The sequence below is a fragment of the Panthera uncia genome, chromosome A2 (genome assembly GCF_023721935.1).
Source record: "Panthera uncia isolate 11264 chromosome A2, Puncia_PCG_1.0, whole genome shotgun sequence".
In the NCBI taxonomy this organism is placed as follows: Eukaryota; Metazoa; Chordata; class Mammalia; order Carnivora; family Felidae; genus Panthera; species Panthera uncia.
Genome location: NC_064816.1, coordinates 60,959,963 through 60,975,263, shown reverse-complemented (window position 1 = coordinate 60,975,263; position 15,301 = coordinate 60,959,963). Strand labels below are relative to the sequence as shown.

Here is a 15,301-nt window from a genome sequence, read left to right as displayed (position 1 = left end):
ATATAATATAAAGGCAGAGTTTTTCTTCAACATTTTTTTTTTTTTTTTTTTGGGACAGAGAGAGACAGAGCATGAACGGGGGAGGGGCAGAGAGAGAGGGAGACACAGAATCGGAAACAGGCTCCAGGCTCCGAGCCATCAGCCCAGAGCCCGACGCGGGGCTCGAACTCACGGACCGCGAGATCGTGACCTGGCTGAAGTCGGACGCTTAACCGACTGCGCCACCCAGGCGCCCTAAAGGCAGAGTTTTTCAAGAGAGCTAGCAGTATATGGGGGTGAGGCATGATGGCAACAGCTGTCTTAGGGAAATTCTTTCTGCAAAACTGTCATTTTAGCTCACAAGGAAATGAGGGAGAGTGAGGTCATAATGGCTTAAAGGCCTTGGACAGCCAACGCATAAGGGAAGGGTCTGTCATCTGGGGAGATAATGAACAGACACAGGTAAGCCCTTACGAGTTTTCTCAGTGTCATGAGGCTACAAATTCTAAATGCAATGGAAATTAGAAACCGCTGGATGATATGAGAAGTAGAAATGCTGTTTTAAGTATGGCAGAGAAAGAAAAGACCTCCGGGTTGCAGGAGATGTCATCATGGGAAGCTTTCTGCAACGAGAGGCTTGGGGAACTGAGGTCCCGTGTGGATTTTAAGAGTGGCTGGGTCAGGGAAGGGTGTCGGCCTAGCATCTATCCAGAAGAGTGTAAGGCATGGAAAGTGAGCAGTGATTCTGGCCAATTAGACGGTGGGCGAAATGAAAAAGAATAAAGATGAATATTTCTGTCTCTATCACTATACTGTGAAATTCTCAGCAGCAGAGAAATAAATATCTTTGCTTATCTTTGTAGCAATAGATCCTAGAGAGGAACAGCCATTCAAAACTCCCCAACGATAAAAGATATGAATGTTTCACAAATAAAATAGCTCAAGGACTAGGGTTTGAATTGTGTCTCTAGAATCTACTATCTCCCACTGGAGCGACCCTGGGCCAGTACGTTGCCTTCTCAGAATCTCACCTCCGTCGGCATTCAAGAACAAGTATCTGCCATCTTCCAAGGACTAATCCCTCACGTGAGTAAAGACAAGATCAAGATGTTTGCCAGTGTGAAAAGGCACACAAGTTTGCTTTTCATATATTCTTTATGAAATAAGAAGAGAGAATATTCTCCAACACCACAGCACGGATACACATCTAAGTAAGATGCTATATTAAATCCAGTTAAGACCTCTGTCCTAGATATCCATCTAGTGGGAAAGATATAAGCAATGGGGGTATTTAACATCAAATAGCATCTACAGAAGAAAGGGAATATTGCAAAAGTAAACTAAGCTACACTATGTAAACACTCTTTCTAAATTGTAAAGCAGCCTACAAGCCTATACATAATGTCTAGGTCGTTATGTTAGGACTGAAGTGTCTTCTTCCCAAATCTGTATGTAGAAGCCTCAACCCCCAATGTGAGTGTATTTGGAGACAGGACCTGTAAGGAGATAAGAAAGGTTACATGGGGTTACCCGGGGGGGGGGGCGGGGCTTCACTTAATTTTTTTAATGTTTATTTATTTTTGAGAGAGAGACAGACAGAATACAAGCAGGGGAGGGGAAGAGAGAGAGGGAGACACAGAATCCGAAGCAGGCTCCAGGCTCTGAGCTGTCAGCACAGAGCCCGACGCGGGGCTCGAACCCATGGACCGGGAGATCACGACCTGAGCCAAAGTTGGATGCTCCACTGACTGAGCCACCCAGGCATCCCAATTTAATAGGACTGGTGTCCTTATAAGAAGATGAAGAAATACCAGAGATTTCTTTCTGTCTCCCCATCTCTCTGTGTCTCCAAACATATACAAAAAGGGCCATGTGAGGACTCAGAATGAAGTCACTCTTTATAAGTTAGGAAGAAAGATCTCACCAGACACCGATCCTGAAGGCACATCGATCTTGGACTTGTCGCCCCCAGAACTGTGAAAAACACATTTCTGTTGTTTAAGACTTCCCGCCTGTGGTATTCTGTTATGGCAGTCCCAGCAGACGAATATACCGTGTCCTTGTCTGTCTCTGTCTCTATCCGCATCTATATGTGTATCACTATCTGGCTGTCTATATCTGTATTCCTGGATTCCTGACTCTAAATCTGTGTATTTTCCAACTTTCTAGAAACTTTTAAAACTTGTTTCCACTTTTACAAGGCCTAGCTTGTGTGCTCTCGTGAGACCTGCATGAGTTAAGGTGATAGGCCATGGACCGTGTGCCTGTTAGTTGCGTGGGCGCTATTCTGCAGGTGATCGAGCTGATCAAATCCAGGAAGGGTGGAGTGATAATGTGTCAGCAGGATGAAAACCCGAGGGCGGGTAGTTCCTGGTGCCCAGTTGAAGAAAGCACAGCTTGCCATTCCGATGGATTTATGGGCAGTGGTCAATACTCGTGATAGGTTGTAAGGGTCTCTAAGGTTGAAAAGCAAAGCCTTAACTTGGCATCTTGGCTTGGAAACTGGAAATCTGTATCCATGTTGTTAATGGGAGTGCTTGGGCATGATGTTGCAAATAGTGTTCTCAAAGTGCAGGCACTGAACCCCCACCAGAGTCATTTGGGGTTGTTGTAACATGCAGACAAGCTTACTGCATCAGAATCCTTGGGGGGGCTGGGTGGCTCAGTTGGTTAAGCTTCCGACTGCAGCTCAGGTCATGATCTCTGGATTCATGGGTTCGAGCCCCATGTCAGGCTCTGTGCTGACAGCTCAGAGCCCGGAGCCTGCTTCGGATTCTGTGTCTCCCTCTCTCTCTGCCCCTCCCTGCTCTCTCTCTCTGCCCCTCCCTGCTCTCTCTCTCTCTCTCTCTCTCTCTCAAAAATAAATAAACATTAAAAAAGTAAATTAAAGAAAAGGGATATGACAAAATATACATTATGGTTAAGTAAAATGGTTGTATTTTGAATGTAATATACACTGCATTTTTAGAGTATGTCTTCTATTAAAAATAGAAGCTTCTATTAAAGCTTCTATTAAAAATATAAGATGAAATGAATAGACGTTCAAAAAAAAAAGAAGACCTGAGAGAGAATGCATCACCAACATATTTGCACTGCAAGAAATGTGGGGGAGTTCTCCAGGAAGAAAGAAAGAAAAGCATAAAGATTTGGTTCTACCGAAAGAAAGAATACAAGAAATGGTAATTATGTAAGTAAACATAAGAGACAGCTGCTAAGTTTTAAGAATTTCTTTATTTTTTTTAAATATGAAATTTATTGTCAAATCGGTTTCCATACAACACCCAGTGCTCATCCCAACAGGTGCCTTTCTCCATGCCCATCACCTACCCTCCCCTCCCTCCCACCCCCCCATCAACCCTCAGATTGTTCTCGGTTTTTAAGAGTCTCTTATGGTTTGGCTCCCTCCCTCTCTAACTTTTATTTTCCCCTTCCCCTCCCCCATGGTCTTCTGTTAAGTTTCTCAGGATCCACATAAGAGTGAAAACATATGGTATCTGTCTTTCTCTGTATGACTTATTTCACTTAGCACGACACCCTCCAGTTCCATCCATGTGGCTACAAAAGGCCCTATTCCATTCTTTCTAAAACATAGTTTACTGATTATTTTAAAAATGTATGACAAAGGCCAGGAGGAGAGAAATAGACGTGAATTGTTGCTTCTTAAACCATATGCCCCAGTGTCATCTTATGTGAAAATAGATCGTGACAGCTTAAAGATTTATACTGAAAAGTCAGAGCTATAACTTTTAAGTAAGCATTTGTAAAAGATAAAAGAAATCTCTAACAGGCTAACGATGGAGAAAAACTATAGTCAAAAAAATTCTTAGTACAGAAATAAAGTAGAAAAGGGGGGGGGAAGGGCAAAATACTCTAGGTAAATAAAACTTAGGTGAAATTAAATTAATTAAATGAGTGGTTCAAACATTTAAAATACAAAGACCCCACTTATCACAGTACGTGAAGACTGAGACCCAACTATATGTAGATGACCCGAAATCCTGTTTAATATAAAGACACTGAGAGGTAGAAAAGAGGTAAAGAAAGCGATGGACAGAGGTAAATCACAGAAAAACTAATCAAAGAAACAGAGTGGCTATGGATGCCAGACAAAGTATATTTCAGAGCAAGAAATATTGCCAGGTTTGAGAAGGTCATTTCATAATGATGAAGAGGCCAATATTTCAAGAAGATATTCTTAATACATTAACACCTAATAATAGAGGTTTGAAATACATGAAGTAAAAATAACTGATAACAAAGGGGAAAAAATAGACAGGGACGCCTGGGGGCTCAGTCGGTTAAGCCTCTGAGTCTTGATATCGGCTCAGGTCATGATCTCAGGGTTCGTGAGAGGTAGGGTCTATACAGACAGAAGGGAGCCTGCTTGGGATTTTCTCTCTCCCTCTCTCTCTGCCCCTCACCCACTCTCTTTCTCTCTCTCACAAAAGTAACTAAAATAAACTTAAAAAAGGAGGGCAGTATTGTTTTTAAACCATTTTTCTGCAGAAGTAGCTGAATCAGGCTTAATCCTACGTTGAAGGGAACGCACGTGCTGAAGGTGTATGCATTATTGAAGTTCATTATTCCCCAACAATTTTTGGTGACAGAACAAAGAAATAAAAATATTTTAATAAGATTTATAAGATGCACATGTGTGTATATATATACACATACATATATGTATATATGTATATAATACATACATACATACATATGTATATGTATACATATGTATACATATATGTATACATATGTGTATATGTATACATATATGTATATATGTGTATATATTTATGTATGTATATGTATATATAATATATAATATATACACATATATACATATATATGTATATATATGTATATATGTATATGTATATGTATATGTATGTATATATACATAAATACATATATATGTACATATACACATATATACATATATGTACATGTATATATACATATATATGTATATGTGTATGTATACATATACATATATACATATACATACATATGTATATACATACATACATATGTATATATATTTATGTGTATATATGTATATGTGTATATATAATATATACACATACATACATATATATGTATATATAATATATACATATACATACATATATAATACATACATATACATACATATAAATATATACATATACATACATATAAATATATAATACATACATATACATACATGTGTGTATATATATATATATATATAATAAAGCTCCTGTGTCCTGTTGAAATTTGCGTGGCAGGATTCTCCTTAAATACTTCCTCCTCCTGCGGTACCTGGGGGCTCAGTCTGCTGGGCGTCTGACTTCAGCTCAGATCATGATCTCATGGTTTGTGAGATGGAACCCCGTCAGCTGTGCTGATAGCTCGGAGCCTGGAGCCTGCTTTGGATTCTGTTTCCCTCTTGCTCTCTCTGCTCCTCCCCTGCTCACACTCTGTGTCTCTCTCTCTTTCAAAAAAATACATAAATAAAACATTAACATCCCCTTATTTTCACCCCCAGGTCTCCTTTTCTTTACAGGAAACTTTGGTAAGATAAAAAGAAGCAGGCTTCTCCTAAAATAGAAATGCACCTGAGTCTCTGTGTTGTAGTCCTGAATCTAATGTAACATTGTACTCATAATAAGAAAGAAAGAAACTGTACTCATAACAAGAAAGAAAGAAAGAAAGAAAGAAAGAAAGAAAGAAAAGAAAGAGAGGAAAGAAAAGAAAGGAAAGGAAGGGAAAAGAAAAAAGAAAAGAAAGGAAAAGAACAGAAAGGAAAAGAAAAGAAAGAAAAGAAAATAACACCAGACTCCTCGCTTTCTCTTCCATCATGTCAGTTGCTGGTTTGCAGCCTTTTGCAGCCATGCCATAGCAGGTGAGCCCCACATACAAAGCAGGTAAGCTGAAGCAAAGTGTGTGATTTGGAGAGGCTGGGGGAGCCGGGAAGGGGTCAGAGGAAGGCAGGAACTCACCCCCACCTTCTCCCTCTCTGCAGGCATAATGCTCTCTGAAGCCTCCAGTTTATTTTTGTTGTTTAATGTTTATTTTTGAGAGACAGCACAAGCAGGGAGGGGCAGAGAGAGAGGGAGACAGAGGATCCCAAGATCTCTCCTGTGATCTCCACACTGACAGCAGAGAGCCGATGTGGGGCTTGAACTAGTGAACCACCATATCATGGCCCGAGCTGAAGTTGCACACTTAACTGACTGAGCCACCTAGGCACCCCTGAAGCCTCCAGTTTTTAAAAAGTAGGTCTGAAGTCGAATGTCTGCCCTCAGGACTGTCCTCAGGTCTCATCTGTCTGTATCCTTGGCTCCGCATGTGTCCAACAAGCTTCCATACAACATACTTCTTCCAGCCAACACAGTCCTGGCTTTCTGATTTTTATCTCTGGGCAGGGGCAGCCCTCCCTAAGACTCTCGGTCAGCGGTGGGCCTCAGACCAGCAGGCACCAGGGTCCTGGGGACACCGGCACGGCTCAAGAACGAGCTTCAGGTTGTTTACAAAGGGCCCAGGACACCTGAGGACCAGTCCCTGGCTGGTCTTGGAAGAGCCCCAAAGCTGCAGGTGTTTATGATTGGTTACAGGATGATGCTTCGATATGATTGCAGTGAAAAAAGAAATAAAGAGCTGTAGTGAAAACCCTTCCTAATCTTTGGTTTACAAACTTGTTAGGGGTGCACAGGGTCATCAGGAAAGGTAAAAATTGACGACCTCCAATCTGCCTTTGAAATGTCAGCTCCCCAGTGATGATCCCTTACCTGGACCTCCCCTGGACCTCCCCACCCTGATTCTGCCCCCCCCCATCATTTCCATCTTGTGGAGTGGGCTTTATAATTATTGGCGTGGGGAGTTCTGTTTGATACGGTATTTCTGGAAGTCTGATCTCCAGTTACTAATTTATCTCAGTATAACTACTACTTGTACCATATCTGCAGTAATAATCATAAATACAAAACTAAGGTGCAACAGAGAAGTGTTTATCAAGGGGTTAGGTGTGCTAACAGTTTATTGGAAATGACCTAAATGCGTAAATCTGAGATAATGCGTAAGTAAATATTTGCACATAGCCTCAAGTAATAGTCATTAGGACAATGTTTGCAAATCATTTGCAAAATGTGTTTTACTACTATTCCAGGAAGGGAAAGACGGAATGAGACCAACCGAAGTTTAGTGGCACTGTAAAAAGTGTATACAGAAGACAGAATGATATGAACATTTAATCTAGGACAGGCTAATAATAATGGGATTTTTGCCAATACGTTAAATTTTAATTTTATCTCCTCAATGTTCACATCAAAGTTTTGCTTTAAAAATTTGAAAAATAAAACAGCGTTTAATTAGAAAATACGTTTAAAAATAAATCAGAAGGAATTGCCTGAGAACATATAATGAGCATGGCTTTTATTATTCTCCTTTATTTATTTTTAAATGTTTATTTTTGAGAGAGTGAGTGAGAGAGTGCACACCAGTGAGGGAGGGGCAGGCGGGGGTGGGGGTGCAGAGGGTCTAAAGCCAGCTCTGTGCTGAAGGCAGAGACCCCAACACGGGACTTGAACTCACAAACTGTGAGATTATGACCTGAGCCGAAGTCGGATACTTAACTGACTGAGCCACCCAGGTGCCCTCTTTAATTTTTAACTGTGAAAAAAAAATTGTTTTAAAAGTCTTTTAATAATTAAACAATAAGTCTGCCAATAAGTGTTTCTGAGGTATAATTGATCTGTTCGCAGATCTGCCAAGGATCAATCACATGGGTAGGGCTCAATTCTCATGATGTCCAAGAGTGAAAAGCATTCTCTGCTAGAAATATCTTCAGTCATACAGTATTTTGATATGATTCTAAACACACTATATTTTTCTTCGCTTATTTTTTAAAGGTGTCCATCAGTCATGCCATTGCGTGTGGAGGGAGGGAGGGAGGTTATTTTCAAAGCATTTCTGACTCATAAGGAAATCTTTCAAGCATTTACACCTTTAGAAAACATGTTTACCCAAATATTATTACTAGAATGATAACTATCAAGCAAGAAAATCATGTAATAAAATAATTACTTTAAGCATCAAAGTTTTATAAGACTCTACAGAGCATACTCATGCAGAGTTCAGGAATCTTGAAAGAATCTTCTGTTAACAAATTACGTTTGCAAGAACAATTTCTTTTCCTTTTTTTTTGGTTTTGCATCCAAATACCTGTCCCAGCTGTGAACTTGTTTTTCACTCTCTTTAAAATTTAAATTTATCATTTATAAATTAAACTGTAGGAATGCCCTGATACCATCAATAAAGTTGTTTATTCACTGAGCCTCTTATCTTTCCAGGCAAAGATTTTATACATGTTGAATTATATTTGTTTTTTAATTGAGATATAAGTGACATATAACGTATTAGTTCCGGGTAAATAGCATAAGGATTCGATATTTGTATACATTGTGAAATCCTCACCATACTAAGTCTAGTTAATACGTATCTCCACACATAGTTGACGTTTTTCTTGTGATGAGGAGTTTTAAGGTCTACTCTCTTCGCAACTTTCAAATATGCAGTACAGTGCTATTAACTATAGTCACCATGCTATACGTTACATCCCCGTGACTTATTTATTTTATAACTGGAAGTTTGTACCTTCTGACACCCTTATATATTTTTTTGTGTGACTGAGAATAATATGTAATAGAATTTATCAGAAGTCCAAGACTTAAGCTTTAGCAACACCAAAACCGGCAGCTATCACATTTGGAAAATCCCTTGTTTTAATGCGCCCTTCTGACTCTTGATAGAAGTAGGAAGTCAGCTCCAGGCAATTCTGCAGGCAGGGCTCCAAGAAACTTAATGCCCCACCTCTTTCTCTTACCTTTCTCTGATCTCCTGCAAAAACTCCCCCCTAACCCAACCCTACTAAAGCGCTAAGGAACAAGGAATACAGGTCATACGATGAATACAATGCAGGGTGAAGGGTATACATTGTGAAGAGTTGATTTTGTAAGAACCAATGGAGGAGTTTCATTTGAACCATTTGGCACAGATACATGCCCCAAGTTTCATGTTAATCTTTCGTTCCGAGTTTGGTGGGTCCACCTAGTCACACACATGGCTCAGGAAGCATAGGCCAGCCTTCCCTAAACTCGTGAGGGGAGGACTTACTGCCCTGGAGAAGATGACTTGGAGGGTGACGGGATGTGTGCTTCCTACGAGCAATCGAAGCCCAAGAAAGTGGAGAAGGAAGCGGATAATCTAGGGAAGTTTAATGTCTTTTCCCGGACCCACCAAACGCGCCATACTTTTTCCTCCTAAGGAGGGGGTGGGGGGGCAGGAAATAGAGGGTCCTGATCACTGAACCATAATGGGGATACAGGAAAACCTGAGTTGTAAAGGAATGGACCCTCTTTGTGGACATCAGGTAATCTGTGCGTGGGGTTATACAGTGTGCTGATATCCAGCCCCCCTCCTCTTTCTTTCACCTGATGATTGTAGCGTCTCTCGACCAGCCTTGCCCTAGACAGGTATTTCCTTAAGGATGGAAAAACCGTACATTACACTGCTGTCATCCGACGCTCCTACATTCGTTAGCCATCATTCTCATCAGCCTGTGCTACTTGGATTCCACAGATAAAGACTTTTTCCTTCCCCCTTTAATTACCAACTGTTAGATTACAGTGTTGGAACAATAGTCATCTCAAATAGCAACAAACCATTACTATTTTCTTTATATATTTTTTAAACATCATTAACATTTGAAAACCCCTGTAAGCAAGAGATTAACAAACGCTTTTCCCCTTCTGCAGGAGAAACTGACCCTTGGTTAACTTCTTGGCCGTGTTTCCCTGGAAACAGATAAAGACCGTAAGTTACCAAGTACCATTGCTTATAGTAAAAATTACCACTCATTGGGCAAATTGGATCTAGCCGGGAAGAATAATGAGATACAAAGCCATATCTACCGGCTTCCCTGAGTGTGATGACTCCTGGAATTGAATCCTTCTGGAGCCCATGACACCTAGTCAAAAAAAGACACTCTCTTTTAGAAATATCTTCAATAATATAGGCTCTGAAGCTGTTCCAAGAGATATCAGCTCCTGTAGGGAATGCAGCTCTTTGTACAAGGCAGCTGTCACACCCTGCCACATGGCTGTCATCTCACTGCACCCGAGCTATCTGATGTGTGGCTTCAAGAGCCTGACCAACAAGAAATGCGCGGGGTACCCTCCTGGCAAGCTCTGATTCCTGTTTTTATATTCTACTGACAGATCGGCCCCACGTAAGGCCTATCGTAATCTGGCGAGTCTCAATGTCTAGTTTAACCAAAGAAGGCCCTTTACTGGGCACTGCGGGCTTTCCCTGTATTGTGACACTGTAAAATAGTCCGGCAAAGCCTTGTATGTTCCCTGTCCAGCTAGAATTAGATTTCTCTGATAAATTCTGCTTCCTTTTGGTGGAGAAACAGATTTGGAAAAAGACAGGGGCTGCCCCATTATTACTGTTTTCCTACTCGTTGAAATCAGCGTATCATGACTTCTAGACCTTTTCCATGAACACAAAAATATAATTTAAAGAATCTTGTGATTAATTGAATTGGTTAAGTTGAGCATAAGTTCTTTAGTATTATACTTGCAGCTTTTCTCTTTTATACTGATAGCATTAACATAATCACTTATTTGCTTAACCCTGCACTGTAACAGCAATTTCAATACAATAATACCGCTAATTCCATGAATAATCAGGCGACTGAATATATTGTGGGATTTCATGTGGCTGTTCTTTTGTTCCTTAATGTACTTCCCACTTAGTTGTCATAGACATGGTTTATAGACAGGTTTTAGATCACCAGAAACAATTCTTTCCTCTCTGTAGCTATTAATAAAATAATTTGAAATAGAAGTATGTTCCATTTTCAATCTGTGTTCAAATTCTCCTTTCTATATAATTCCATTTTTTTAAACAACTGCATTTTTGTGTTTCAATATCAAAATGATATTTTATGATCAAAAAAGCCTCAACCTACTCCTTCCGCTGCCTATAATTAAGAATTGTATTCATTTCTTTCTATTATTTCAGTAATTTCATTTTGTATAATAAATATATGCTGTTATGTATATAGTCTATTCACACATATATCTTAATCATTTTATATAAAATTTGTCATATTGCTATTGCGATTTTTAATATTTCCCATATAATTGGATTTGTTAGGATGCATGGAGTAAGGATTGTGTGCACAGAACAGGGCTTTGTAAAGTGTGGCCATTTCATGGGCTGAGAATCATACAGGACGGAGTCTTCAAAGAACTCCTGTGGAGCACATATCAGGGCTATAAAAGATGATCATAAAATTATTAATCAAGGGCACCTGGGTGACTCAGTTGGTTAAGCATCCGAATCTTCATTTCAACTCAGGTTGTGATCTCATGGTTCTTGAGTTCAAGCCCCGCGTTGGGCTCTGTGCTGACAGCTCAGCACCTGCTTGGGATTCTCTCTCCCTCTCTCTACCTCTCTCTCTCTCTCTCTCTCTCTGTCCCTCAAAAGGAAGGAAGGAAGGAAGGAAGGAAGGAAGGAAGGAAAAAAGAAAGACACTTAAAAAATATTAACCAAATAAAATTTGATTAAATAATTAAAATGTGTATATATGCATGTATATATTTTTATATTTTATACTTGTAATTTTTAAAACTATTTCTTCACCCTCATTTTTAACGCTTATTCCAGACTGTGATGGCAGATAGTGTCCATCTTACACGCTGGAGCATGACCAATGCCTAACACATTTCCTTTACAAAAAAGGAATTTAATATATAATTGTCGAATGAATGAATGCAGCTTCCAGGAAGAGTCCATTTTAAACACAATTTGTAAAATATAAACAGGAAGAGAAGTTTCTGCAGTCTAATGTAGGTCGTAACTGGAAATAAAGTCATGATCCTCAGCTTTTCCAGCACCTAAACTTCATTTCCACCCGCCAGACATAAAGTGTGGACTTGCCTTTTGGGAATAATCACGGCAGCCCAGTTTCACATGACAGAGTAACATAGAGCAATTAAGTGTGTTGACTTTGAACTCAGATGGACAGCCATTTGATTCTTGGCTGTTGCTATGTGATAGTGAAGAATCCTGAGCAATTACTCCACAAACCCAATTAAAAATTATGAAGCACGGGTGCACCTGGGAGCCTCAGTCGGTTAAGCGTCCAACTCTTGGTTTTGGCTCAGGTCATGATCTCAAGGTTCATGAGTTCCAGCCCTGCATTGGGCTCCAGGCTGACAGCACAGAACCTGCTTGGGATTCAATCTCTTCCTCTTTCTCTGCCCCTACCCCCACTTGAGCTCTCTCTCTCTCTGTCTCAAAATAAATAAATAAATAAGCTTTAAAAAAAGAATTATGAGGCACAGATAATACATAACAATGTTTCTATGGATGTTATGGATCTAATTTGTTACACAAATTCCATTTACATATTTATATATATTACATGTTTTATTTATTTGTTTTTTAAAAATGTTTCTTTATTTATTTTGAGAGAGGGAGAGACCGTGCCTGCACGTAGGGGAGGGGCAGAGAGAGGGGGAGAGAGAATCCCACGCAGACTCCTCTCTGTCAGGGCAGAGCCTGACATGGGGCTCGATCTCCCAAATGGTGAGATCAGGACCTGAGTCAACTTCAAGAGTTGTATGTTTAACCAACTGAACCGCCCAGGTGCCCAGTAGGTGTTTTATTTATAAAGATGTTATATAGCATCTGCTATATTCTCTGTAGAATAAGAGTCAGGTCCAGTAGGATATTGCTGAGGAGTGATGTGTGATGGAATCTGAGCATTTGGTCAATGTGTCAGGTTAATTAGAAGCTCAAGGAAGAAATGAACTGCTAACAGCCCAGTTGAAATTCCTGAATGCTCCCTGAGGTCATGGTGTGCAGGTTACTTGTAGGGACCCCCAGAAGTGAGATGACGAAAGTAGATATGGAGGTGTTAAACACATTTTCCCTGCTCTGGGCCTGTCACGTAACATGAATGATTCCTTCAATGAAAAAGAAGACCCTAGAATACTAGATTCCTTGGGAAAAAGAGCAGTCTCCTTGGACACATTTCTGCAAGTACCTAAGATCCTTTCCGTTCCATGCCCTGACTCCGTTGATACACCTTTGCCTCTCAAAATTTTTCTCAACGTTGCACTTTTTGCTTGTTGACAAAACTTCTTTCCTTTGGTCAGAAGTTTAGAATTCCTGCATTCCCCCATTAATTCATGTCTTGTCTTGGAAAGGAAGGTATGCGAGAGCATCAGTGTCATTCAGCTGGACGCCGTCAGCATCGACACACGTCGGCTCCTGCTGACTGTTTATTCTTCACAGTGTGGAAGGTACGGGTATTGACTTTAAGTTTCAAGAAAAATGATTAGTTGGAATTCTGTTCAGTTGCTGGCACTTCTAATAAAGTATACCCTTAACATTTGCAGATTTAGAATTCCAAATTTTGTCTAATCATGGACCCATATGTCACATGATTTGCAATTTTGCTGAGGCATGAGGTTGAATCCCACTCACTCGAGAGGCTGGCAGTAACTCTCCAAGTGATGAAAATTTCGTTTCTTGGTGAGAAACGATACCTAAGAGTAACCTAGACTAGTTGGAAATTTGGGGATACTTGAAGCTCTCTTGGTGAGTTGCCCAAGACATTTAATTGAGCTCTTCTATATTTGTGAGCAATTGTTATGAAAGAAAAAAACAATGGATTCGCCACAGAATAAAAATAAATTGCTGTTTGGCCTTAGGGCATTCAGTATGTCTGAGAGGCAGCAAGTCTTTGGGGAGGAAGACAGGGCTACAAATGAAGAGAGGGGCACCTGGATGGCTCCGTCAGTTGAGCATCCAACTTTGGCTCAGGTCAGGATTTCATGGCTCGCAAGTTCGAGCCCCGCGTCAGGTTCGCGGCTGTCAGCACACAGCTTGCTTTGGATCCTCTGTCCCCGTCTCTCTGCCCCTACCTCCCTTGAGCCCTCTGTCTGTCAAAAATAAACATTAAAAATCAAAAACCAACAAGCAAACAAACTACAACAGCAACAAAAAGAACAAACGGAGCGAGCTACAGACCACATGAAGGGGTCTGTAATTACCCTGAAGCAAAGCAGTACTCAGATGCCCAGGGATGATGAGCATCCAAGATCCATGTCCCCTGAGGTACAATCACGTTGTCACCTTACTGCTTGAGTTCCTCCTGCCCTTGTACATGTCCTTATATGTTCAACCAGTCATGTGTTTGCTCATTTTAGAACAGAGCTCTGTCTCCATCATGTCTCAGTCTAGTCGTTGGAAATGATACAATTCCAGCCTGTAAATTTCAGGCTTGATCATGTGTATGCCAGGTGTCTAGATACTTCCCTTCTTCCTGTTAAAAAAAAAAAAAAAGATCTGGGAAAAGCCTGAAACTGTACTTACACTCTTTCTAAGCAATAAAAATAATTTCCTGCCAGAGATCACCTTCTCCTCATGCTTCAGTTACAATCGTAGGCACCAAACTGAAACCTTCTAACTTGGTGCCACATGAGAAGACTCACCATTATTTCAAAGTTTTGATTGCTTTTTGGAAGCCAACTTTGCTGACACTGTGTCTCGTTAAATCCCTGCGGTTGCCAACTGTGGTGTCCTCACGTAAAACAGAAATGCCCACTTGTGAGCGGGCGGTGAGGATTCACCGAGAATTCATTAGAACAAGCTTGATGCATTAACTTCTGGAAGTTTCAGGTTTCTTCCATTCGCCGATGATACTATCTCCCTTGACTATACCATAAAATACGGCGTGTTCGCCCTTGAATCCTGCAGTGTCCAGCCCGGTCCCTACTACAGGGCGCTCAAAAAATGTGTGTGACGTGTCCAAGATACGTATCAAATGTAAACGTGTTTGGGTGAAGCGGCTATTATCATCCATACGAGGCATTCTATAAATTCTGACTACAGATGTCTTCATTTGGATTCAATCTCCCATAAAATGTTCTTTTACAAGGCAAAATATGAAGATTCCCCCAGAAATAGACTTTTTGATGAGCTGTTGAGATTCACATAAATTGTAATGACAAAATTCTGTGTGTTTCAATTGTAACTCTTGGTAATAAAATCACTACCATTATATACTGGTCCGTTCAAAACACCGTGGCTAATTAGGTTCACACACCTGACAGATGGCTTTTCTCTCCTAAATTGATTAAATGAGATTTAATTACTAACAAAAGAATTCACAGCTAATTCGGGAAACAAATATGAAATTGATTCATTTGATGAAAAGCGCAACCATAACTTGGCATCGGAATATAGGTTGCATATGGTATACTTT

At 40.3% G+C, this 15,301-nt stretch overlaps 1 long non-coding RNA gene across 1 annotated transcript; it reads left to right on the top strand.

The window, feature by feature from the left end:
- The first annotated feature begins 388 nt into the window (after positions 1 to 388).
- Positions 389 to 13,371, top strand: LOC125929767 (uncharacterized). The gene is made up of 4 exons (XR_007459957.1): positions 389 to 441; positions 951 to 1,065; positions 9,774 to 9,835; positions 13,243 to 13,371. It is a non-coding gene; the product is annotated as an uncharacterized LOC125929767 (long non-coding RNA).
- Positions 13,372 to 15,301: the final 1,930 nt, after the last annotated feature.